The 26,676-nt window shown below is 49.7% G+C and overlaps 2 long non-coding RNA genes across 3 annotated transcripts; both read left to right on the top strand.

The window, feature by feature from the left end:
• The first annotated feature begins 5,979 nt into the window (after window positions 1–5,979).
• On the top strand, window positions 5,980–8,742 carry LOC147599312 (uncharacterized). The gene is made up of 6 exons (XR_015259797.1): window positions 5,980–6,029; window positions 6,146–6,199; window positions 6,297–6,398; window positions 7,546–7,605; window positions 8,600–8,680; window positions 8,738–8,742. It is a non-coding gene; the product is annotated as an uncharacterized LOC147599312 (long non-coding RNA).
• Window positions 8,743–17,879: 9,137 nt separating this feature from the next.
• On the top strand, window positions 17,880–20,268 carry LOC147599311 (uncharacterized). 2 transcript variants are annotated; one of them, XR_015259715.1, is made up of 4 exons: window positions 17,880–18,032; window positions 18,130–18,231; window positions 19,336–19,425; window positions 19,551–20,268. It is a non-coding gene; the product is annotated as an uncharacterized LOC147599311 (long non-coding RNA). The 2 variants fall into 2 exon arrangements; XR_015259716.1 differs by having other exon boundaries at window positions 17,929–18,007.
• Window positions 20,269–26,676: the final 6,408 nt, after the last annotated feature.

Here is a 26,676-nt window from a genome sequence, read left to right as displayed (position 1 = left end):
CTGTTCCTGGGTCAGTCTACGGGGGACATAAGACGAAAGCTTCAAAAGTTGCTTTTTCCTGCGGAAAGCAGGAATTTAGAGATCTTGCTGGATGAGGCTTGGAGAGTGTTCAGTAATAGAGAAGAAGGGTATCGGCAGGGACAAAGAAGGTTGGTGGCTGTCGTTCGGGGAGATGGGGAGTGGAGAGGTAGGCGAAATCAGCCTCGGTTGGGGTTGGAAAAGGATCAGTGTGCAATGTGCAAGGGCTTTGGCCACTGGAAAAAGGAATGCCCAAGGAACAAGAAAGAAGGCCGGAGGATCCCGGCGAATGTGAGGATAGCTCATGTGATAGAAGACTGACGGGAACCTGGGGAGTCTACCCTAGCGGATCCACTGGTTATAATTAAGCTAGGGGAAAAACAACAACAAGTAGAATTCTTAGTAGATACAGGGGCAACATATTCGGTTCTGAATCAAGCTTTGATGCCCCTGGGAAATGATTATGTCATGGTAAAAGGAGCGACTGGCCAAAGTGAAAAGGCATATTTTTGTAAGCCTCTAAAATACAAATTGGGAAAACAATGGGGTATCCACAAATTTTTATATATGCCCAACTCCCCGAAAGCACTTTTGGGGAGAGATCTATTGGAACAATTGGGAGCAAAAATTATATTTGAAAAAGGAGAAATTACTCTGGAGGTAAAAGATCAGCAATATATTCAGATATTGAGTCTCACCTTAACCAGTCTCCCCTCAGAAGGAAAAATTAATGAGGAAATCCTAAACCAAGTGTACCCGGGGGTATGGGCTACTGATGTACCTGGAAGGGCGAAAAGTGCTCCACCTGTTGAAGTTAAGGTTAAGGAAGGCCGACGACCGGTAAGAATTAAACAATGTCCCCTAAAGAAGGAAGACAGAGAAGGAATCCGGCCGGTGATAGAAAAATTTCTACAGTTAGGACTATTAAAGGAGTGAGTGTCAGAATTCAATACCCCTATATTACCTGTTCGGAAACCCGATGGGTCATATAGGGTGGTCCAAGACTTACGGGCGGTGAATAAGATAACTGAGGACCTCTACCCAGTAGTGGCCAATCCATATACCCTGCTGACTGTGTTGACACCTGAACTAATTTGGTTTACTGTTTTAGATTTGAAGGATGCTTTCTTTTGCCTCCCTCTCCATGAAGCCAGTCAAAAATTGTTTGCGTTCGAATGGGAAAACCCTAAAAGTGGTCGGAAGACCCAGCTCACTTGGACGGTGTTGCCACAAGGATTTAAAAATAGTCCTACCATTTTTGGGAATCAGCTTGCAAAAGACTTAGAATCCTGGGAAACCCCATCTGGGGAAGGAAAATTGTTGCAGTATGTAGATGATATCCTGATTGCCACGAAAACAGAGGAAGACTGTATGGCATGGACGGTGAGTCTGTTGAATTTCTTGGGACTCCAGGGATACCGTGTCTCCAGGAAGAAAGCCCAGGTAATGCAACGTAAAGTGAATTATTTGGGCTATGAAATTAGTGCGGGGCAGAGAACTTTGGGACAGGCCCGCAAAGAGGCAATATGCCAGACTCAGAGACCTCAGACAGTAAAGGAGTTACGGACTTTTCTGGGAATGACCGGGTGGTGCCGATTGTGGATCTATAATTATGGACTGCTTGTTAAACCACTGTATGCTCTGACAGCTACTGAGCAGAAGCACCTTGAGTGGAACAAAGAGACCGAACGAGCCTTTGAGCTACTGAAAAAGGCGTTGATGTCGGCCCCGGCCTTAGGACTCCCAGATGTGAGTAAGCCGTTTCTTCTTTTCTCCCATGAGAAACAGGGTATTGCCCTGGGAATATTAGCACAAGATCTGGGTCCATATCGACGGGCAGTTGCCTATCTCTCTAAGCAGTGAGACGCCACTGCAAAGGGTTGGCCTGGATGCCTACGGGCGGTTGCAGCTGTGATACTGAACATACAGGAAGCCCGAAAGTTTACCCTGGGCCAGAAAATGACTGTTTTGGTGTCTCATACAGTATCAGCAGTACTGGAAGCAAAGGGTGGGCACTGGCTCTCTCCACAAAGGTTCCTGAGATATCAAGCTGTATTAGTAGAACAGGACGATGTGGAAATCGTGGTCACTAACATTGTCAACCCAGCTTCTTTTCTCGGTGGGAACACAGGAGAACCAGTGCACCATGACTGTTTGGAAACCATCGAAGCAACATATGCAAGCCGCCCAGACCTGAAGGATAGCCCCATGGAAAATGGGGAAAACTGGTTCACAGACGGGAGCAGTTATGTCTTAAATGGCAATCGACACGCGGGATATGCCATCACTACCAGCCAGCAGGTAATAGAGTCAGGGCCTTTGCCCATGAACACCTCCGCACAGAAGGCAGAAATAATTGCCCTAACCCGAGCCCTGGAGTTGGCCCAGGGCAAAACTGTGAACATTTACACGGACTCAAAATATGCCTTCGGAGTTGTGCACGCACATGGAGCAATCTGGAAAGAAAGAGGACTATTGAACTCCCAGGGAAAAAATATCAAACATGCAGAAGAAATTTTGAAGCTACTAGAAGCTGTCCAGCTCCCTGAGAAAGTGGCAATTATGCATATTAAGGCACAGCAGAGAGTGAGCTCCGATTTGGAGAAAGGGAATGAACTGGCGGACAGAGAGGCAAAACAAGCGGCCAAAATGAAGGTGAGAATAGAAGGGGCTCTAATTCCTGATAGGCAAATCTCTCTAGAAGGTAAGCCAGAATATACCAAGGAAGATCAGAAACTTATCACAGACTTGGAAGGGTCATATAATGAAGAGGGGTGGGCTTATACCCCACAGGGAAGACTAATTATTCCCTCTTGTTTACTGTGGCACTTGATACGGGAGGAACATAGAAAAAGGCATTGGGGAACAGAGGCTCTGTATGAACATTTGATAAGGGAAATCGTGGCTAGAAACTTATATACCACAGTGAGACAGGTGACTCAACAGTGTGACCTTTGCCTCCAGACTAATCCAAAAAATACTCCCAAACCAGAAATGGGCCAGATTGGGAAGGGCAATGGGCCTGGACAACAATGGCAGGTTGATTTTACAGAGCTTCCAAGGAAAGGGGGGTATCGCTATTTGCTGGTATTAACTGATACCTTTTCAGGTTGGCCAGAAGCGTTCCCAACTAGGACAGCCAAGGCTCGGGAGGTAACTAAAGTGTTGGTACAAGAGAGAATACCACGTTTTGGGGTTCCAGCAACCATATCCTCAGACAGAGGACCACATTTTGTCTCAAAAATAGTGCAACAAATCAGCCACCATTTAGGTATAGATTGGCAACTTCATACCCCGTATCGCCCTCAGTCGAGTGGCCAAGTAGAGAAAATGAATCACTTAATCAAACAGCAAATTGTGAAATTGGGACCAGAAGCAAACTTAACGTGGCCTCAGTCACTCCCTTTAGCCCTTCTGCGTATACGAACGAGACCAAGGGCAAAGGAAGGACTGAGTCCCTTTGAAATTTTGTATGGACGACCCTATGGAATACAGAGGGGAATGTCTACGCAAGCTGGGGATGAAATTATGACTTCCTACACGGTGGCATTGGGCAAACAGCTCAATAAAATTGGAAAGCATGTAATTGGGACCCGGGGAAGAGGTCTAGATGAACCTGTGCATGATATACAACCTGGAGATGATGTATATGTAAAGTCTCTTGCAGAAAAAACCTTGGAACCACAGTGGGAAGGACCATACCAGGTACTCCTCACCTCCTTTACAGCAATCAAGATCAGAGAGCAGAATGCCTGGATACACCACACTAGGGTAAAAAAGGCACCACAAAAACTCTGGACTTCTGAAGTTCAGGGACCCCTAAAGCTTAAACTGAGAAGGTAGAATGTGGATTAAGGTTTGTGTAATCCTGGTAAATCTACAAATGATGAACATAGCTGGCAGTAAAAGAATTTACTAATTTTCTAGAAAAGGGGGGACTGAGAGAAGGAGTTAAAGAAATCTTAATAGATATGGCATTGATTAATTATTGCTGTGCATCCTAAGGAATCAAGTTGATAAATAGTGCTTAATGTTTTGTTAACTACTTGCTTAATAATTTGCTAACCATTGTGCAAACTATTTGAAGCAGAAAGTCTTGCAATTCTTCACGAAAGACAGTTCCCGGTAAGGACTAGGGGGGTCGCTTCAAGAACCAGCTAAAACCGACCCTGCAGCTTGAATGAAAGCCAAGGGATAACTGAGTTTGCGCAGGAACAAAAGGTTACTAGCGGTGACGAAGAGGAGTCACCTGCCTTCATCCCCACGACCCCCGACGACCACCATCAGGAGGCACTGCGCAAGCCCAGACAGGAGGAGTTTATGAAAATGACCCCTTGGGACTAATTTTAATAGGAAGCGGGGATAGGTCATGCATATGTCTAGGCGTATTGTGAAACTTGATGTATATGTAACATTTGGTTGTGTAAATTTAAAGTGAGTTGCCACGTAAGGCGCGCACGGTTTTGGTGGGACTACCCCCCTGTGCTGCCCAGCGCTGAATAAGCATACCTACTTTACAATCTTACAGATTGTGGAGTCCGTTTTCCGCACGTCAGGAGGAACCGGCCGTGGCTCGTCCGGCTGAACACCCAGGAGCGGAGCGGTGGGGGGCTGCTGCCACCTGGTGACGGAAAGCGGGAACTGCAGCTCGGGAGTCGCGCATGCGCAGTGCTCTGCCCTTCTCCCGGCAGGCACTGTGTTCGGCCTTCGGACTGCGCATGCGGCCGGGAGCAGCATGGCGGTGTGCGGCCGGCGGGTCCCGGCGGCGGTGACGGGTGAGTACCGAGGGCACCCGTGAGGTGAGCGAGCCCCTTTCGTGGCTGCAGCGCTGTCTCCTGCCCGCCCGGGGAGCCTCAAGCCGCCCGCTCGGAGCCGAGCCGGGCGAGGGCAGCCCCGGGGAGTGACCCGAGAGCAGAGAGAAGGGAAGAGGGGCAGGAGGGGGCCCCCCCTCCCGGGCGGAGACGCCGGGCACCTCCCCAGCTCGCCAGAGCTCCCCCCGAGCCTCCCCCGGCCCCGTGCAGCTGCCCGCCGCTCCGGCGCGTCCCCTGAAGCCTGTCCCGTAGCACCGGGCCACGCCCTGCCCTGAAGGCTGCGAGGGGGGACCTCAGTGTATCTGGAGAATCCCCTGCGGCAGCAGGCGCTCCGGCCAGGGGCCGCGTGCGGTAATAACGGTCGCTGCTTCTTCTTTCCCTCTCCCAGAGGCCGTGGCTGTCCGTTCCTCCCTTGGGAACGCTGTTGACTGCACTCGCCTCAGGCTTGTGTGGGCTGTCTCTGCCCGGCCGCGCTCTCCTGGCGGTGCGGGAGCGAAAATGAACGGATGGAGCTGTTACCGAAATCCGGAATAAAACTCCTTAACAGCAACGAGAAGTTAAGAAGCAGGCACTTCTTTATTGCAGCGCTGGGCGCACGGGGGATCGCTCCACCTAGCGTGCGCACCCATTTGATCAGCAGCACGGGTTAAATACACATTAATTATACATATTCATTAAATTCCAAGAAATAATATGCATAAACATAAATTTTCTGAGAAACCATTACATCATTTCCCTACCCACTCGCGCATGCCCAGTCTTTTGAGTCGAGGGTCTTTTGGTGGTCTTGGTGGTCGTCAAAACGCCCCCTCCTCAAATTCGCTGGTCAAACTCCTCCTTGAAATCTCCATATCTGGTCTTGAGAACAGGTCGCGGTGCTGCTTGATTTTCCTGGCTCCAAAGTGATGGCTCAGGGCCTATTTCTGCAGGTGGGGTTTGGGGGTGTTTGGGACTTACCATTGTATTAAAGATATGCTAGGCTAGCTTCTAACAAATGCGTATTATAATATCTCTAGGGTCCCACTCCCTCTAAGGACAAATAGATTTCGTATAAAACTTAACCTATGTGACTACAGTTCTACAGTTAGCAAGAATCACCTCATACTGATATTTAATTTTCAACATTTATGTCATGTAACAGAGTGCTTACTGCCTGTGGAGAGGAGCTGCTGCAGCTGAAGCTGGAGAGGCCACAGAAAGGTAAAGAAGAAGAAGAAACCAAAGGCCAGCCAGCCAGCAGCTGCCTCCCGCTGCAGGCCAGAGAGAGCCTAGCCTGCCTCTCCGGGTGAGGAAGGATCCCTCTTTGTACTCTTCAGCAGGCCAGACCGCCAGTGCGCACTGCACAGTCTGTATGTGGAACCTGAAGCACGGTACGGCCACATAGCGCGCGAGCGAGCGTGGGTGGGTGGCTACGTGTCTAGGAAGCTTTTTGTCTAAGAGCTGTAAGACACCCACGTATTCTCTTAGGTGGAGGACAGCCAAGTGGTCGGAGTTACAGAAGAGGAGAGAAGCAGAAAGCAGCATCTGACCTGTCAGATTCTCCCAGCAGTGCCGGGAGTGAGAGCTGTGGTGAGTCCCCGGCCCCTGGGGCTCTGCCTCCTCTCTTGTGCGTCCCTGTCCTTCCCTGCCGCTCCCGTGACCCCTACCTTTCCCAAGCTGCTGTGATTTGTTGTTGTTGTTATTGTTTCCTTCTACCTCTCCTCTTCTGTCTGTTCTTGTATGCTCTTCCCCCTTTCTCTCTCCCTTTAAATCTCTTGTTCTACCGCTTCCTTTTGTTTTGTATCCCTGCACTTTTGTTCTGCTCCCTTTCCTTCCTTTGTTTGTCCTCTGTCTCTGTCCTGCGGCCCATTGCTGTTTTTGCCTTTTCCATCTCTTTGTCCTGACCTGCATCCGTCTTCTCCCCCCAACTAATTTCTCCAGCCTGTTTTCTGGCCTGCTTTTCTTTGCGCCTCTGCATGCCTGCCCTGTGCCTCTGCCTTTCTATCTCTCTCTTTCTTTTCTTATCTTTCTTTCTCTATCTCTTTGTCTTGCGTACTGTCACTGTTTTTTTTTTCTGTTCTGTATCTCACTGTCTGTGACGTCCTCTGTGCCCCTGGATGTGTTTGCAGCCCCTGGGTGCAGAGCTGATGGCTGAGGACAGGCACAGGGAAGGGGGTGATGTGCTGTGGGGCTTTGGCAAGGGCCCCTGCTCCTGATGGGCTCCAGCTGGGGCTGGAGGTGGGGCAGCCCCAGATGGGTCCAGTGAGGCTGAGGGTGGGCCTGGCCCTGGCCCTGGCCCTGCTGTATGAGGGGCCTCCAGCTGTAAAGGGGGCCGCCTGGGCATGGCTGCTGGAGGGGACTGAGGAGTGAATCACAGGCAGGTGCCTCCAGCAAGGAGTGGCTGGTCCATCTGAGCCCTCCCTGACAGAGCAGACACCAGGACGCAGTGCCAGGAGCTCCGTGCCTCTGTCGGCCACGTGTGCGAGCCACCACGTTCTGCTACATTTGTCATTCAGCCCTGTCCAGAACGTAGCTGTGGTAGAAGTTAGATAGCATGCATGGTCTTGCTAGAAATGAAGCCTGGAGCATTTGTTTTCTTGTAGGAAGCTAAAGCAGGTGGTTTTTGATAATGTTGTCATTGCATGTAATGACATACTTTTCTAGTTAGCTTGGTATGAGACCTATTTTTTTTCTACCTACACCCCAGAAAAAGTAAGTTGAGCTTTGCGTCTCTCAGCATCTGAAGCACCACGAGCGGCAGTTGCAGCGTCGGACTTCTTGGCAATGAGTGGAGCCGGTGAGCAGAGCACTGCGGCGCTTTTGAGGAGGAGAGTGCCATAGAAGAGATTGGTGGTAAGTGGTGTGATGTTGAAGGGCGGTGCTGTTTGGTAGGTTTTATTTTTGGGTTTTTTTTTTTTGCAGATGGTGATGAGGAGCTGGGCGAGGAAGCGCCATCTTAGTTAGCATGGGGTTGTTCTTTTGAGGATGGAATCTGATTTCTGGCCATTTGAGAGCTAAGTTGAGGGACCACAGCCGAGGAGGGAACAAGGTTGAAAACTGCAGGGAGGGTGTAGTAAATTGATGGGAGGAAGAGGGCTCCCTGGGAACAGTCTCTCTCGGGAAGGTGAAGGGGGAGACGTTACTGGTCAGTGTACGCTGGGCAAGAGTGTTGCAGCCTGGGGCGGTCTGCCTTTTATGCAGTCTCTAGGCTGGATAATGTTTGTGGGCCTGTAGAGGCGCTGGCAAGGGCCGGCGAGGAGCAGCACGAGCTTTCAGTGCTGGCACTTTTGGTGTGGCAGCAATCGTCTGACGTCCGTTATTTTGAGGCCTTTTTTCCGGTGGGTGGCCGTGCGGAGTTGACAGTGAAAGCGGGAGCACTGGCGTCCAGGAAATCCCAGAGCCCTCCTCTGCTCGGAGGCAGTTCACGAGGACAGAAGTGTTGCTGTGCTCCTTAACAAACAAATATTCAACTTGGCACATAGAGGGTGAGGAGATCTCGGCTGTACTTAGGGTTGAGAAAATGTATGTAGGCATCTGTGTCTGTCCCCTGCCTGTATGTAGGACAGCGGTTCGAGTGAAACTAAAGCTGCCAATGAGTCAAAAAAAGGCCTGGGTGTCTGAAAAATGCAAAAGCTTTAAAGGCCGGTATCAGCAGCTGTACCAAAGGTGCTGCAAGATACTCTGTCCTTCACGTGGTTTTAGTCCTGAGAAACCTCGCCCCAAAAGGAAGATTCCTGCCTAGCTTCAAACTAAGGGGTTTTTCCCTCTCTCTGCTGAATGTCTGCTGCCAGCGTTTCACCGTGGTCGCCCTTTCCTTGGCCGTGAAAGTACGAGATGGATGGAAAGGAGCCGCAGCGGTCTGCAAGTACAAGGTACGTCTGCGATGCGTGACTGCATTTTTCCTAAGGGACTTGCCGCATGGATTTTAGAGTGAATGTTAAGAATGTGGTGATTTTCCTTCCGTAGTCTTTTAACTAAATATTCAGGCACAGGAAAAATCAAATGAGGTGTGGTCTGGAGCATAGTCTGGCCATGGGAAAAAAAATATTCTGGACAAGGAAAAAAAAAAAAAAGCCACTCAATTTGGGGATAGTTGGTGTGACCCAGTGGGAGACGGAGGGGTTCTCGCTGGGGATTACGCAGTGTGGGTCCATTGTCCGGTGTGGGTCATCTCGTGCAGGTTATGCCGGGTGAGTTACGTGCTGTGGATTGTCCTGCGTGGACTCCCTGCTATAGGTCATCCTTACGCACCTTTCTTCCCGCACGTACCCCTTGTCCTTGCGTGTCCGTCTCTCCCTCGTATCCGTCCCCACTGTCCCGCTCTGTGTTTCTCAGCCCTCCTGACGCATGGATCAAACTCTACAACTCGGAGAGAGTTATAAAGCAGGCATGTTTAGTTGGCACCGGGTGCGTGGGGGATTGCTTCTCCAAAAGCACGCACACTGACAGCACATTTTACCAAAAATGTATCCGGTGCAGGTACACACATTCCTAGGATTGCACAATACAGACATACATGTGCATAAGCGAGGCGGGGTTATTAAAAAACCACTTGCGTTAGCATTTCAGATCTGTCTCTGGTGGTCGTTTACTTCTTCAGGGGTCTGATCTTCCTCTAGATGAACTTCAGTCATTCACCCATGCTCTCCTTTCACTTGGGGATTTCAGCAGTTTCTGAACGACTCCTGTTATCATGTCCTTTGCTTGACATATTAGTCCTTGACTGAATACCAGTTTCTTGACAAGTACCAGTCCCTGATAAGCTTAAGTGAGTTTCAAGGCAAAGAGGATTGTTAGGCATTGTCTAGCAGACAGTTAGTCTCCTAAATCAAGCAGTATGCAGACAGTCAGTCTTCTAAATCAAGCAATATTTAGCAGACCGTTAATTCCCTGTATCACTTGCAAATGCTTTTCACTAAAACACCCCCCCACCGTGTGAGGTTTTCCTCCCTTGTGAGTTTTTTTTCCCCTGTGTTTTGCCCGTTGCGTGCCCTGCACTCTTGTTTTGTGTCCCTGTTCGACGCCCCCCTTTTTGGCGCTGCCTCCCCATGACCCCTCTGTCTTGGGATCCTGGGGGCGCTGCCTGTGTTCCCCAACTTGCCCAGTGCCCCCCACCCCCAACGTGAGTTGCCACGTAAGGCGCGCACGGTTTTGGTGGGACTACCCCCCTGTGCTGCCCAGCGCTGAATAAACATACCTACTTTACAATCTTACAGATTGTGGAGTCCGTTTTCCGCACGTCAGTTTGGCGAGCCAGCCAGGAGGATCTCTGCTTGGCTGCGGGATCGACTGCGGAGCGGACGCCCCTAGGCGCGCCCCGAGCACTTTCCTCGGAGGAGCCTCCGCTGCCAGCCGCTCACCGCAGGAGCAGACAACGACCTCCTGAAGCCGCGGACCAAACGGTATGTTTAATGGTAGGGGCCTGTAAGTCGTACGCGTGGCTGGGGCAGCTGGTAAATCGCGCAGAGACGTCTGGCGTGCAGCATAGTCCCCGTTGGTTGGGTACCCAGGTTAGTTTGGAGCATCAAAGGGGACTCGCTGACCGATAGAGCGGCCGCTAGCGATCTTGGGGGTAGATCGAGCGAGTCCGAGGTAACCGCTGCATCCCATTGCTGGGAGCCAGGATGGACCTGCTGATGATCGGTACATGAGAAGCAGGAGAAGGGTAAGCGGGCCTCTTTAACCCGGATTTGGAGATAGTTTAACATCAGTAGGTGAGTTTGTTCTTGCAACCGTTTTGCAGCTGCTTTAAAAGGCTGGTATGAATGAGGGATCCCTGTGCTGTATGGTTAAGAGAGTGTGGTTGAGTGATTGATTGTAAGTGTGGTGTGGAGGAGTGAAATAGTTAGTCTAAATTTGAATCATTCATTGAGACCCTCTCACAGAGGAAATATAAAATGGGCAACACTCAAGGGGGAATATTAAGGAGAAGCCCCCTGGGCTGCATACTCGCCCACTGGAAAGATATTGCCGGGGGTGGAGGTACGGAAAGTAAAAAGACTCTTATTAAATATTGCAATCAGTGGTGGCCATTGTATAAGTTAGAGGGTGAAGTCAAGTGGCCGTTCAATGGAACGTTGGATTACAATACTTTGTTGCAGCTTATGTTGTTTCTTAGAAGAGAAGGGAAATGGGACGAGGTGTCGTATGCAGATATGTTTTTTACCCTACGAAATCACCCAGAGTGGCAAAGGGACTGTGGGATGATATCCCCGCAGGACCCTATGGTACTCGCACTCGAACGGGAGAACAAGGGGGGTGGGGGCAGGTTAAAAAGGTGCTGTTCATCATGCAGCATTGGGCAGAGGTGTACGAAAGCAGATAAAGTACGCCAGGTTCCAGAACAAGATTTAAGTGATTTGTTTAAACCTCCCCCCCGATCACAGGACCAGGACGCAGACTCGGAAGGGACATCGAATCCCCCTGATAGCCCTGTATCTTCCCGTACTAGACAGAAATCTGCTCCGACAATCTTACAAGCACCCCTCCGGGAGGCGGTGGGGCCGGATGGCGGAACAATGTTAATTAAAGTACCCTTCTCCACCGCTGACTTGGGAGAGTGGAGAAAAATTGCTAAAGATTACAGAAGCGATCCGGTAAGTGTGGCTAAACATTTCCAGTTCATTGTAAAACAACATAATCCGGACTGGAAAGACATACAGCTGCTATTAGAATACATGACTGAAACGGAGAAGCAGTTGATTTTAAAAACGGCAGGAAATCTAGCCGAGGATTATTATAAAGTTACCGGGGGAGATGTTAAGGAACACTTCCCCCTCCAGGACCCGAAATGGGAGGTAAACAGGTCAGTACATATGGAAAGATTGCAGGAATATCAGGAGTGGATTTCGAAGGGGATGGAACGGGCAATCCCTAAGACTATAAATTGGTCAGCCTTATATGCAATTAAACAAGGTCCTTCCGAGTCTCCATCTGAATTCCCGGATCGACTGAGGGATGTGATGCGTCGTAGCACGCCGCTGGACCCGGGGTCTGAGGTAGGGATACAGCAACTAGTTTCTCTGCTCTGTTCCTGGGTCAGTCTACGGGGGACATAAGACGAAAGCTTCAAAAGTTGCGTCCTGCGGAAAGCAGGAATTTAGAGATCTTGCTGGATGAGGCTTGGAGAGTGTTCAGTAATAGAGAAGAAGGGTATCGGCAGGGACAAAGAAGGTTGGTGGCTGTCGTTCGGGGAGATGGGGAGTGGAGAGGTAGGCGAAATCAGCCTCGGTTGGGGTTGGAAAAGGATCAGTGTGCAATGTGCAAGGGCTTTGGCCACTGGAAAAAGGAATGCCCAAGGAACAAGAAAGAAGGCCGGAGGATCCCGGCGAATGTGAGGATAGCTCATGTGATAGAAGACTGACGGGAACCTGGGGAGTCTACCCTAGCGGATCCACTGGTTATAATTAAGCTAGGGGAAAAACAACAACAAGTAGAATTCTTAGTAGATACAGGGGCAACATATTCGGTTCTGAATCAAGCTTTGATGCCCCTGGGAAATGATTATGTCATGGTAAAAGGAGCGACTGGCCAAAGTGAAAAGGCATATTTTTGTAAGCCTCTAAAATACAAATTGGGAAAACAATGGGGTATCCACAAATTTTTATATATGCCCAACTCCCCGAAAGCACTTTTGGGGAGAGATCTATTGGAACAATTGGGAGCAAAAATTATATTTGAAAAAGGAGAAATTACTCTGGAGGTAAAAGATCAGCAATATATTCAGATATTGAGTCTAACCTTAACCAGTCTCCCCTCAGAAGGAAAAATTAATGAGGAAATCCTAAACCAAGTGTACCCGGGGGTATGGGCTACTGATGTACCTGGAAGGGCGAAAAGTGCTCCACCTGTTGAAGTTAAGGTTAAGGAAGGCCGACGACCGGTAAGAATTAAACAATGTCCCCTAAAGAAGGAAGACAGAGAAGGAATCCGGCCGGTGATAGAAAAATTTCTACAGTTAGGACTATTAAAGGAGTGAGTGTCAGAATTCAATACCCCTATATTACCTGTTCGGAAACCCGATGGGTCATATAGGGTGGTCCAAGACTTACGGGCGGTGAATAAGATAACTGAGGACCTCTACCCAGTAGTGGCCAATCCATATACCCTGCTGACTGTGTTGACACCTGAACTAATTTGGTTTACTGTTTTAGATTTGAAGGATGCTTTCTTTTGCCTCCCTCTCCATGAAGCCAGTCAAAAATTGTTTGCGTTCGAATGGGAAAACCCTAAAAGTGGTCGGAAGACCCAGCTCACTTGGACGGTGTTGCCACAAGGATTTAAAAATAGTCCTACCATTTTTGGGAATCAGCTTGCAAAAGACTTAGAATCCTGGGAAACCCCATCTGGGGAAGGAAAATTGTTGCAGTATGTAGATGATATCCTGATTGCCACGAAAACAGAGGAAGACTGTATGGCATGGACGGTGAGTCTGTTGAATTTCTTGGGACTCCAGGGATACCGTGTCTCCAGGAAGAAAGCCCAGGTAATGCAACGTAAAGTGAATTATTTGGGCTATGAAATTAGTGTGGGGCAGAGAACTTTGGGACAGGCCCGCAAAGAGGCAATATGCCAGACTCAGAGACCTCAGACAGTAAAGGAGTTACGGACTTTTCTGGGAATGACCGGGTGGTGCCGATTGTGGATCTATAATTATGGACTGCTTGTTAAACCACTGTATGCTCTGACAGCTACTGAGCAGAAGCACCTTGAGTGGAACAAAGAGACCGAACGAGCCTTTGAGCTACTGAAAAAGGCGTTGATGTCGGCCCCGGCCTTAGGACTCCCAGATGTGAGTAAGCCGTTTCTTCTTTTCTCCCATGAGAAACAGGGTATTGCCCTGGGAATATTAGCACAAGATCTGGGTCCATATCGACGGGCAGTTGCCTATCTCTCTAAGCAGTGAGACGCCACTGCAAAGGGTTGGCCTGGATGCCTACGGGCGGTTGCAGCTGTGATACTGAACATACAGGAAGCCCGAAAGTTTACCCTGGGCCAGAAAATGACTGTTTTGGTGTCTCATACAGTATCAGCAGTACTGGAAGCAAAGGGTGGGCACTGGCTCTCTCCACAAAGGTTCCTGAGATATCAAGCTGTATTAGTAGAACAGGACGATGTGGAAATCGTGGTCACTAACATTGTCAACCCAGCTTCTTTTCTCGGTGGGAACACAGGAGAACCAGTGCACCATGACTGTTTGGAAACCATCGAAGCAACATATGCAAGCCGCCCAGACCTGAAGGATAGCCCCATGGAAAATGGGGAAAACTGGTTCACAGACGGGAGCAGTTATGTCTTAAATGGCAATCGACACGCGGGATATGCCATCACTACCAGCCAGCAGGTAATAGAGTCAGGGCCTTTGCCCATGAACACCTCCGCACAGAAGGCAGAAATAATTGCCCTAACCCGAGCCCTGGAGTTGGCCCAGGGCAAAACTGTGAACATTTACACGGACTCAAAATATGCCTTCGGAGTTGTGCACGCACATGGAGCAATCTGGAAAGAAAGAGGACTATTGAACTCCCAGGGAAAAAATATCAAACATGCAGAAGAAATTTTGAAGCTACTAGAAGCTGTCCAGCTCCCTGAGAAAGTGGCAATTATGCATATTAAGGCACAGCAGAGAGTGAGCTCCGATTTGGAGAAAGGGAATGAACTGGCGGACAGAGAGGCAAAACAAGCGGCCAAAATGAAGGTGAGAATAGAAGGGGCTCTAATTCCTGATAGGCAAATCTCTCTAGAAGGTAAGCCAGAATATACCAAGGAAGATCAGAAACTTATCACAGACTTGGAAGGGTCATATAATGAAGAGGGGTGGGCTTATACCCCACAGGGAAGACTAATTATTCCCTCTTGTTTACTGTGGCACTTGATACGGGAGGAACATAGAAAAAGGCATTGGGGAACAGAGGCTCTGTATGAACATTTGATAAGGGAAATCGTGGCTAGAAACTTATATACCACAGTGAGACAGGTGACTCAACAGTGTGACCTTTGCCTCCAGACTAATCCAAAAAATACTCCCAAACCAGAAATGGGCCAGATTGGGAAGGGCAATGGGCCTGGACAACAATGGCAGGTTGATTTTACAGAACTTCCAAGAAAAGGGGGGTATCGCTATTTGCTGGTATTAACTGATACCTTTTCAGGTTGGCCAGAAGCGTTCCCAACTAGGACAGCCAAGGCTCGGGAGGTAACTAAAGTGTTGGTACAAGAGAGAATACCACGTTTTGGGGTTCCAGCAACCATATCCTCAGACAGAGGACCACATTTTGTCTCAAAAATAGTGCAACAAATCAGCCACCATTTAGGTATAGATTGGCAACTTCATACCCCGTATCGCCCTCAGTCGAGTGGCCAAGTAGAGAAAATGAATCACTTAATCAAACAGCAAATTGTGAAATTGGGACCAGAAGCAAACTTAACGTGGCCTCAGTCACTCCCTTTAGCCCTTCTGCGTATACGAACGAGACCAAGGGCAAAGGAAGGACTGAGTCCCTTTGAAATTTTGTATGGACGACCCTATGGAATACAGAGGGGAATGTCTACGCAAGCTGGGGATGAAATTATGACTTCCTACACGGTGGCATTGGGCAAACAGCTCAATAAAATTGGAAAGCATGTAATTGGGACCCGGGGAAGAGGTCTAGATGAACCTGTGCATGATATACAACCTGGAGATGATGTATATGTAAAGTCTCTTGCAGAAAAAACCTTGGAACCACAGTGGGAAGGACCATACCAGGTACTCCTCACCTCCTTTACAGCAATCAAGATCAGAGAGCAGAATGCCTGGATACACCACACTAGGGTAAAAAAGGCACCACAAAAACTCTGGACTTCTGAAGTTCAGGGACCCCTAAAGCTTAAACTGAGAAGGTAGAATGTGGATTAAGGTTTGTGTAATCCTGGTAAATCTACAAACGATGAACATAGCTGGCAGTAAAAGAATTTACTAATTTTCTAGAAAAGGGGGGACTGAGAGAAGGAGTTAAAGAAATCTTAATAGATATGGCATTGATTAATTATTGCTGTGCATCCTAAGGAATCAAGTTGATAAATAGTGCTTAATGTTTTGTTAACTACTTGCTTAATAATTTGCTAACCATTGTGCAAACTATTTGAAGCAGAAAGTCTTGCAGTTCTTCACGAAAGACAGTTCCCGGTAAGGACTAGGGGGGTCGCTTCAAGAACCAGCTAAAACCGACCCTGCAGCTTGAATGAAAGCCAAGGGATAACTGAGTTTGCGCAGGAACAAAAGGTTACTAGCGGTGACGAAGAGGAGTCACCTGCCTTCATCCCCACGACCCCCGACGACCACCATCAGGAGGCACTGCGCAAGCCCAGACAGGAGGAGTTTATGAAAATGACCCCTTGGGACTAATTTTAATAGGAAGCGGGGATAGGTCATGCATATGTCTAGGCGTATTGTGAAACTTGATGTATATGTAACATTTGGTTGTGTAAATTTAAAGTGAGTTGCCACGTAAGGCGCGCACGGTTTTGGTGGGACTACCCCCCTGTGCTGCCCAGCGCTGAATAAGCATACCTACTTTACAATCTTACGGATTGTGGAGTCCGTTTTCCGCACGTCAGGAGGAACCGGCCGTGGCTCGTCCGGCTGAACACCCAGGAGCGGAGCGGTGGGGGGCTGCTGCCACCTGGTGATGGAAAGCGGGAACTGCAGCTCGGGAGTCGCGCATGCGCAGTGCTCTGCCCTTCTCCCGGCAGGCACTGTGTTCGGCCTTCGGACTGCGCATGCGGCCGGGAGCAGCATGGCGGTGTGCGGCCGGCGGGTCCCGGCGGCGGTGACGGGTGAGTACCGAGGGCACCCGTGAGGTGAGCGAGCCCCTTTCGTGGCTGCAGCGCTGTCTCCTGCCCGCCCGGGGAGCCTCAAGCCGCCCGCTCGGAGCCGAGCCGGGCGAGGGCAGCCCCGGGGAGTGACCCGAGAGCAGAGAGAAGGGAAGAGGGGCAGGAGGGGGCCCCCCCTCCCGGGCGGAGACGCCGGGCACCTCCCCAGCTCGCCAGAGCTCCCCCCGAGCCTCCCCCGGCCCCGTGCAGCTGCCCGCCGCTCCGGCGCGTCCCCTGAAGCCTGTCCCGTAGCACCGGGCCACGGCCTGCCCTGAAGGCTGCGAGGGGGGACCTCAGTGTATCTGGAGAATCCCCTGCGGCAGCAGGCGCTCCGGCCAGGGGCCGCGTGCGGTAATAACGGTCGCTGCTTCTTCTTTCCCTCTCCCAGAGGCCGTGGCTGTCCGTTCCTCCCTTGGGAACGCTGTTGACTGCACTCGCCTCAGGCTTGTGTGGGCTGTCTCTGCCCGGCCGCGCTCTCCTGGCGGTGCGGGAGCGAAAATGAACGGATGGAGCTGTTACCGAAATCCGGAATAAAACTCCTTAACAGCAATGAGAAGTTAAGAAGCAGGCACTTTCTTTATTGCAGCGCTGGGCGCACGGGGGATCGCTCCACCTAGCGTGCGCACCCATTTGATCAACAGCACGGGTTAAATACACATTAATTATACATATTCATTAAATTCCAAGAAATAATATGCATAAACATAAATTTTCTGAGAAACCATTACATCATTTCCCTACCCACTCGCGCATGCCCAGTCTTTTGAGTCGAGGGTCTTTTGGTGGTCTTGGTGGTCGTCAAAACGCCCCCTCCTCAAATTCGCTGGTCAAACTCCTCCTTGAAATCTCCATATCTGGTCTTGAGAACAGGTCGCGGTGCTGCTTGATTTTCCTGGCTCCAAAGTGATGGCTCAGGGCCTATTTCTGCAGGTGGTGTTTGGGGGTGTTTGGGACTTACCATTGTATTAAAGATATGCTAGGCTAGCTTCTAACAAATGCGTATTATAATATCTCTAGGGTCCCACTCCCTCTAAGGACAAATAGATTTCGTATAAAACTTAACCTATGTGACTACAGTTCTACAGTTAGCAAGAATCACCTCATACTGATATTTAATTTTCAACATTTATGTCATGTAACAGAGTGCTTACTGCCTGTGGAGAGGAGCTGCTGCAGCTGAAGCTGGAGAGGCCACAGAAAGGTAAAGAAGAAGAAGAAACCAAAGGCCAGCCAGCCAGCAGCTGCCTCCCGCTGCAGGCCAGAGAGAGCCTAGCCTGCCTCTCCGGGTGAGGAAGGATCCCTCTTTGTACTCTTCAGCAGGCCAGACCGCCAGTGCGCACTGCACAGTCTGTACGTGGAACCTGAAGCACGGTACGGCCACATAGCGCGCGAGCGAGCGTGGGTGGGTGGCTACGTGTCTAGGAAGCTTTTTGTCTAAGAGCTGTAAGACACCCACGTATTCTCTTAGGTGGAGGACAGCCAAGTGGTCGGAGTTACAGAAGAGGAGAGAAGCAGAAAGCAGCATCTGACCTGTCAGATTCTCCCAGCAGTGCCGGGAGTGAGAGCTGTGGTGAGTCCCCGGCCCCTGGGGCTCTGCCTCCTCTCTTGTGCGTCCCTGTCCTTCCCTGCCGCTCCCGTGACCCCTACCTTTCCCAAGCTGCTGTGATTTGTTGTTGTTGTTATTGTTTCCTTCTACCTCTCCTCTTCTGTCTGTTCTTGTATGCTCTTCCCCCTTTCTCTCTCCCTTTAAATCTCTTGTTCTACCGCTTCCTTTTGTTTTGTATCCCTGCACTTTTGTTCTGCTCCCTTTCCTTCCTTTGTTTGTCCTCTGTCTCTGTCCTGCGGCCCATTGCTGTTTTTGCCTTTTCCATCTCTTTGTCCTGACCTGCATCCGTCTTCTCCCCCCAACTAATTTCTCCAGCCTGTTTTCTGGCCTGCTTTTCTTTGCGCCTCTGCATGCCTGCCCTGTGCCTCTGCCTTTCTATCTCTCTCTTTCTTTCTCTATCTCTTTGTCTTGCGTACTGTCACTGTTTTTTTTTTTCTGTTCTGTATCTCACTGTCTGTGACGTCCTCTGTGCCCCTGGATGTGTTTGCAGCCCCTGGGTGCAGAGCTGATGGCTGAGGACAGGCACAGGGAAGGGGGTGATGTGCTGTGGGGCTTTGGCAAGGGCCCCTGCTCCTGATGGGCTCCAGCTGGGGCTGGAGGTGGGGCAGCCCCAGATGGGTCCAGTGAGGCTGAGGGTGGGCCTGGCCCTGGCCCTGGCCCTGCTGTATGAGGGGCCTCCAGCTGTAAAGGGGGCCGCCTGGGCATGGCTGCTGGAGGGGACTGAGGAGTGAATCACAGGCAGGTGCCTCCAGCAAGGAGTGGCTGGTCCATCTGAGCCCTCCCTGACAGAGCAGACACCAGGACGCAGTGCCAGGAGCTCCGTGCCTCTGTCGGCCACGTGTGCGAGCCACCACGTTCTGCTACATTTGTCATTCAGCCCTGTCCAGAACGTAGCTGTGGTAGAAGTTAGATAGCATGCATGGTCTTGCTAGAAATGAAGCCTGGAGCATTTGTTTTCTTGTAGGAAGCTAAAGCAGGTGGTTTTTGATAATGTTGTCATTGCATGTAATGACATACTTTTCTAGTTAGCTTGGTATGAGACCTATTTTTTTTCTACCTACACCCCAGAAAAAGTAAGTTGAGCTTTGCGTCTCTCAGCATCTGAAGCACCACGAGCGGCAGTTGCAGCGTCGGACTTCTTGGCAATGAGTGGAGCCGGTGAGCAGAGCACTGCGGCGCTTTTGAGGAGGAGAGTGCCATAGAAGAGATTGGTGGTAAGTGGTGTGATGTTGAAGGGCGGTGCTGTTTGGTAGGTTTTATTTTTGGGTTTTTTTTTTTTGCAGATGGTGATGAGGAGCTGGGCGAGGAAGCGCCATCTTAGTTAGCATGGGGTTGTTCTTTTGAGGATGGAATCTGATTTCTGGCCATTTGAGAGCTAAGTTGAGGGACCACAGCCGAGGAGGGAACAAGGTTGAAAACTGCAGGGAGGGTGTAGTAAATTGATGGGAGGAAGAGGGCTCCCTGGGAACAGTCTCTCTCGGGAAGGTGAAGGGGGAGACGTTACTGGTCAGTGTACGCTGGGCAAGAGTGTTGCAGCCTGGGGCGGTCTGCCTTTTATGCAGTCTCTAGGCTGGATAATGTTTGTGGGCCTGTAGAGGCGCTGGCAAGGGCCGGCGAGGAGCAGCACGAGCTTTCAGTGCTGGCACTTTTGGTGTGGCAGCAATCGTCTGACGTCCGTTATTTTGAGGCCTTTTTTCCGGTGGGTGGCCGTGCGGAGTTGACAGTGAAAGCGGGAGCACTGGCGTCCAGGAAATCCCAGAGCCCTCCTCTGCTCGGAGGCAGTTCACGAGGACAGAAGTGTTGCTGTGCTCCTTAACAAACAAATATTCAACTTGGCACATAGAGGGTGAGGAGATCTCGGCTGTACTTAGGGTTGAGAAAATGTATGTAGGCATCTGTGTCTGTCCCCTGCCTGTATGTAGGACAGCGGTTCGAGTGAAACTAAAGCTGCCAATGAGTCAAAAAAAGGCCTGGGTGTCTGAAAAATGCAAAAGCTTTAAAGGCCGGTATCAGCAGCTGTACCAAAGGTGCTGCAAGATACTCTGTCCTTCACGTGGTTTTAGTCCTGAGAAACCTCGCCCCAAAAGGAAGATTCCTGCCTAGCTTCAAACTAAGGGGTTTTTCCCTCTCTCTGCTGAATGTCTGCTGCCAGCGTTTCACCGTGGTCGCCCTTTCCTTGGCCGTGAAAGTACGAGATGGATGGAAAGGAGCCGCAGCGGTCTGCAAGTACAAGGTACGTCTGCGATGCGTGACTGCATTTTTCCTAAGGGACTTGCCGCATGGATTTTAGAGTGAATGTTAAGAATGTGGTGATTTTCCTTCCGTAGTCTTTTAACTAAATATTCAGGCACAGGAAAAATCAAATGAGGTGTGGTCTGGAGCATAGTCTGGCCATGGGAAAAAAAATATTCTGGACAAGGAAAAAAAAAAAAGCCACTCAATTTGGGGATAGTTGGTGTGACCCAGTGGGAGACGGAGGGGTTCTCGCTGGGGATTACGCAGTGTGGGTCCATTGTCCGGTGTGGGTCATCTCGTGCAGGTTATGCCGGGTGAGTTACGTGCTGTGGATTGTCCTGCGTGGACTCCCTGCTATAGGTCATCCTTACGCACCTTTCTTCCCGCACGTACCCCTTGTCCTTGCGTGTCCGTCTCTCCCTCGTATCCGTCCCCACTGTCCCGCTCTGTGTTTCTCAGCCCTCCTGACGCGTGGATCAAACTCTACAACTCGGAGAGAGTTATAAAGCAGGCATGTTTATTTGGCACCGGGTGCGTGGGGGATTGCTTCTCCAAAAGCACGCACACTGACAGCACATTTTACCAAAAATGTATCCGGTGCAGGTACACACATTCCTAGGATTGCACAATACAGACATACATGTGCATAAGCGAGGCGGGGTTATTAAAAAACCACTTGCGTTAGCATTTCAGATCTGTCTCTGGTGGTCGTTTACTTCTTCAGGGGTCTGATCTTCCTCTAGATGAACTTCAGTCATTCACCCATGCTCTCCTTTCACTTGGGGATTTCAGCAGTTTCTGAACGACTCCTGTTATCATGTCCTTTGCTTGACATATTAGTCCTTGACTGAATACCAGTTTCTTGACAAGTACCAGTCCCTGATAAGCTTAAGTGAGTTTCAAGGCAAAGAGGATTGTTAGGCATTGTCTAGCAGACAGTTAGTCTCCTAAATCAAGCAGTATGCAGACAGTCAGTCTTCTAAATCAAGCAATATTTAGCAGACCGTTAATTCCCTGTATCACTTGCAAATGCTTTTCACTAAAACACCCCCCCACCGTGTGAGGTTTTCCTCCCTTGTGAGTTTTTTTTCCCCTGTGTTTTGCCCGTTGCGTGCCCTGCACTCTTGTTTTGTGTCCCTGTTCGACGCCCCCCTTTTTGGCGCTGCCTCCCCATGACCCCTCTGTCTTGGGATCCTGGGGGCGCTGCCTGTGTTCCCCAACTTGCCCAGTGCCCCCCACCCTCAACGTGAGTTGCCACGTAAGGCGCGCACGGTTTTGGTGGGACTACCCCCCTGTGCTGCCCAGCGCTGAATAAACATACCTACTTTACAATCTTACAGATTGTGGAGTCCGTTTTCCGCACGTCAGTTTGGCGAGCCAGCCAGGAGGATCTCTGCTTGGCTGCGGGATCGACTGCGGAGCGGACGCCCCTAGGCGCGCCCCGAGCACTTTCCTCGGAGGAGCCTCCGCTGCCAGCCGCTCACCGCAGGAGCAGACAACGACCTCCTGAAGCCGCGGACCAAACGGTATGTTTAATGGTAGGGGCCTGTAAGTCGTACGCGTGGCTGGGGCAGCTGGTAAATCGCGCAGAGACGTCTGGCGTGCAGCATAGTCCCCGTTGGTTGGGTACCCAGGTTAGTTTGGAGCATCAAAGGGGACTCGCTGACCGATAGAGCGGCCGCTAGCGATCTTGGGGGTAGATCGAGCGAGTCCGAGGTAACCGCTGCATCCCATTGCTGGGAGCCAGGATGGACCTGCTGATGATCGGTACATGAGAAGCAGGAGAAGGGTAAGCGGGCCTCTTTAACCCGGATTTGGAGATAGTTTAACATCAGTAGGTGAGTTTGTTCTTGCAACCGTTTTGCAGCTGCTTTAAAAGGCTGGTATGAATGAGGGATCCCTGTGCTGTATGGTTAAGAGAGTGTGGTTGAGTGATTGATTGTAAGTGTGGTGTGGAGGAGTGAAATAGTTAGTCTAAATTTGAATCATTCCTTGAGACCCTCTCACAGAGGAAATATAAAATGGGCAACACTCAAGGGGGAATATTAAGGAAAAGCCCCCTGGGCTGCATACTCGCCCACTGGAAAGATATTGCCGGGGGTGGAGGTACGGAAAGTAAAAAGACTCTTATTAAATATTGCAATCAGTGGTGGCCATTGTATAAGTTAGAGGGTGAAGTCAAGTGGCCGTTCAATGGAACGTTGGATTACAATACTTTGTTGCAGCTTATGTTGTTTCTTAGAAGAGAAGGGAAATGGGACGAGGTGTCGTATGCAGATATGTTTTTTACCCTACGAAATCACCCAGAGTGGCAAAGGGACTGTGGGATGATATCCCCGCAGGACCCTATGGTACTCGCACTCGAACGGGAGAACAAGGCGGGTGGGGGCAGGTTAAAAAGGTGCTGTTCATCATGCAGCATTGGGCAGAGGTGTACGAAAGCAGATAAAGTACGCCAGGTTCCAGAACAAGATTTAAGTGATTTGTTTAAACCTCCCCCCCCGATCACAGGACCAGGACGCAGACTCGGAAGGGACATCGAATCCCCCTGATAGCCCTGTATCTTCCCGTACTAGACAGAAATCTGCTCCGACAATCTTACAGGCACCCCTCCGGGAGGCGGTGGGGCCGGATGGCGGAACAATGTTAATTAAAGTACCCTTCTCCACCGCTGACTTGGGAGAGTGGAGAAAAATTGCTAAAGATTACAGAAGCGATCCGGTAAGTGTGGCTAAACATTTCCAGTTCATTGTAAAACAACATAATCCGGACTGGAAAGACATACAGCTGCTATTAGAATACATGACTGAAACGGAGAAGCAGTTGATTTTAAAAACGGCAGGAAATCTAGCCGAGGATTATTATAAAGTTACCGGGGGAGATGTTAAGGAACACTTCCCCCTCCAGGACCCGAAATGGGAGGTAAACAGGTCAGTACATATGGAAAGATTGCAGGAATATCAGGAGTGGATTTCGAAGGGGATGGAACGGGCAATCCCTAAGACTATAAATTGGTCAGCCTTATATGCAATTAAACAAGGTCCTTCCGAGTCTCCATCTGAATTCCTGGATCGACTGAGGGATGTGATGCGTCGTAGCACGCCGCTGGACCCGGGGTCTGAGGTAGGGATACAGCAACTAGTTTCTCTGCTCTGTTCCTGGGTCAGTCTACGGGGGACATAAGACGAAAGCTTCAAAAGTTGCGTCCTGCGGAAAGCAGGAATTTAGAGATCTTGCTGGATGAGGCTTGGAGAGTGTTCAGTAATAGAGAAGAAGGGTATCGGCAGGGACAAAGAAGGTTGGTGGCTGTCGTTCGGGGAGATGGGGAGTGGAGAGGTAGGCGAAATCAGCCTCGGTTGGGGTTGGAAAAGGATCAGTGTGCAATGTGCAAGGGCTTTGGCCACTGGAAAAAGGAATGCCCAAGGAACAAGAAAGAAGGCCGGAGGATCCCGGCGAATGTGAGGATAGCTCATGTGATAGAAGACTGACGGGAACCTGGGGAGTCTACCCTAGCGGATCCACTGGTTATAATTAAGCTAGGGGAAAAACAACAACAAGTAGAATTCTTAGTAGATACAGGGGCAACATATTCGGTTCTGAATCAAGCTTTGATGCCCCTGGGAAATGATTATGTCATGGTAAAAGGAGCGACTGGCCAAAGTGAAAAGGCATATTTTTGTAAGCCTCTAAAATACAAATTGGGAAAACAATGGGGTATCCACAAATTTTTATATATGCCCAACTCCCCGAAAGCACTTTTGGGGAGAGATCTATTGGAACAATTGGGAGCAAAAATTATATTTGAAAAAGGAGAAATTACTCTGGAGGTAAAAGATCAGCAATATATTCAGATATTGAGTCTCACCTTAACCAGTCTCCCCTCAGAAGGAAAAATTAATGAGGCAATCCTAAACCAAGTGTACCCGGGGGTATGGGCTACTGATGTACCTGGAAGGGCGAAAAGTGCTCCACCTGTTGAAGTTAAGGTTAAGGAAGGCCGACGACCGGTAAGAATTAAACAATATCCCCTAAAGAAGGAAGACAGAGAAGGAATCCAGCCGGTGATAGAAAAATTTCTACAGTTAGGACTATTAAAGGAGTGAGTGTCAGAATTCAATACCCCTATATTACCTGTTCGGAAACCCGATGGGTCATATAGGGTGGTCCAAGACTTACGGGCGGTGAATAAGATAACTGAGGACCTCTACCCAGTAGTGGCCAATCCATATACCCTGCTGACTGTGTTGACACCTGAACTAATTTGGTTTACTGTTTTAGATTTGAAGGATGCTTTCTTTTGCCTCCCTCTCCATGAAGCCAGTCAAAAATTGTTTGCGTTCGAATGGGAAAACCCTAAAAGTGGTCGGAAGACCCAGCTCACTTGGACGGTGTTGCCACAAGGATTTAAAAATAGTCCTACCATTTTTGGGAATCAGCTTGCAAAAGACTTAGAATCCTGGGAAACCCCATCTGGGGAAGGAAAATTGTTGCAGTATGTAGATGATATCCTGATTGCCACGAAAACAGAGGAAGACTGTATGGCATGGACGGTGAGTCTGTTGAATTTCTTGGGACTCCAGGGATACCGTGTCTCCAGGAAGAAAGCCCAGGTAATGCAACGTAAAGTGAATTATTTGGGCTATGAAATTAGTGTGGGGCAGAGAACTTTGGGACAGGCCCGCAAAGAGGCAATATGCCAGACTCAGAGACCTCAGACAGTAAAGGAGTTACGGACTTTTCTGGGAATGACCGGGTGGTGCCGATTGTGGATCTATAATTATGGACTGCTTGTTAAACCACTGTATGCTCTGACAGCTACTGAGCAGAAGCACCTTGAGTGGAACAAAGAGACCGAACGAGCCTTTGAGCTACTGAAAAAGGCGTTGATGTCGGCCCCGGCCTTAGGACTCCCAGATGTGAGTAAGCCGTTTCTTCTTTTCTCCCATGAGAAACAGGGTATTGCCCTGGGAATATTAGCACAAGATCTGGGTCCATATCGACGGGCAGTTGCCTATCTCTCTAAGCAGTGAGACGCCACTGCAAAGGGTTGGCCTGGATGCCTACGGGCGGTTGCAGCTGTGATACTGAACATACAGGAAGCCCGAAAGTTTACCCTGGGCCAGAAAATGACTGTTTTGGTGTCTCATACAGTATCAGCAGTACTGGAAGCAAAGGGTGGGCACTGGCTCTCTCCACAAAGGTTCCTGAGATATCAAGCTGTATTAGTAGAACAGGACGATGTGGAAATCGTGGTCACTAACATTGTCAACCCAGCTTCTTTTCTCGGTGGGAACACAGGAGAACCAGTGCACCATGACTGTTTGGAAACCATCGAAGCAACATATGCAAGCCGCCCAGACCTGAAGGATAGCCCCATGGAAAATGGGGAAAACTGGTTCACAGACGGGAGCAGTTATGTCTTAAATGGCAATCGACACGCGGGATATGCCATCACTACCAGCCAGCAGGTAATAGAGTCAGGGCCTTTGCCCATGAACACCTCCGCACAGAAGGCAGAAATAATTGCCCTAACCCGAGCCCTGGAGTTGGCCCAGGGCAAAACTGTGAACATTTACACGGACTCAAAATATGCCTTCGGAGTTGTGCACGCACATGGAGCAATCTGGAAAGAAAGAGGACTATTGAACTCCCAGGGAAAAAATATCAAACATGCAGAAGAAATTTTGAAGCTACTAGAAGCTGTCCAGCTCCCTGAGAAAGTGGCAATTATGCATATTAAGGCACAGCAGAGAGTGAGCTCCGATTTGGAGAAAGGGAATGAACTGGCGGACAGAGAGGCAAAACAAGCGGCCAAAATGAAGGTGAGAATAGAAGGGGCTCTAATTCCTGATAGGCAAATCTCTCTAGAAGGTAAGCCAGAATATACCAAGGAAGATCAGAAACTTATCACAGACTTGGAAGGGTCATATAATGAAGAGGGGTGGGCTTATACCCCACAGGGAAGACTAATTATTCCCTCTTGTTTACTGTGGCACTTGATACGGGAGGAACATAGAAAAAGGCATTGGGGAACAGAGGCTCTGTATGAACATTTGATAAGGGAAATCGTGGCTAGAAACTTATATACCACAGTGAGACAGGTGACTCAACAGTGTGACCTTTGCCTCCAGACTAATCCAAAAAATACTCCCAAACCAGAAATGGGCCAGATTG

Source organism: Chlamydotis macqueenii, chromosome 11, assembly GCF_036417535.1.
Source record: "Chlamydotis macqueenii isolate bChlMac1 chromosome 11, bChlMac1.mat, whole genome shotgun sequence".
In the NCBI taxonomy this organism is placed as follows: Eukaryota; Metazoa; Chordata; class Aves; order Otidiformes; family Otididae; genus Chlamydotis; species Chlamydotis macqueenii.
The sequence above is the reverse complement of the archived record's forward strand: the minus strand, read 5'-3'. Positions and strand labels throughout refer to the sequence as shown.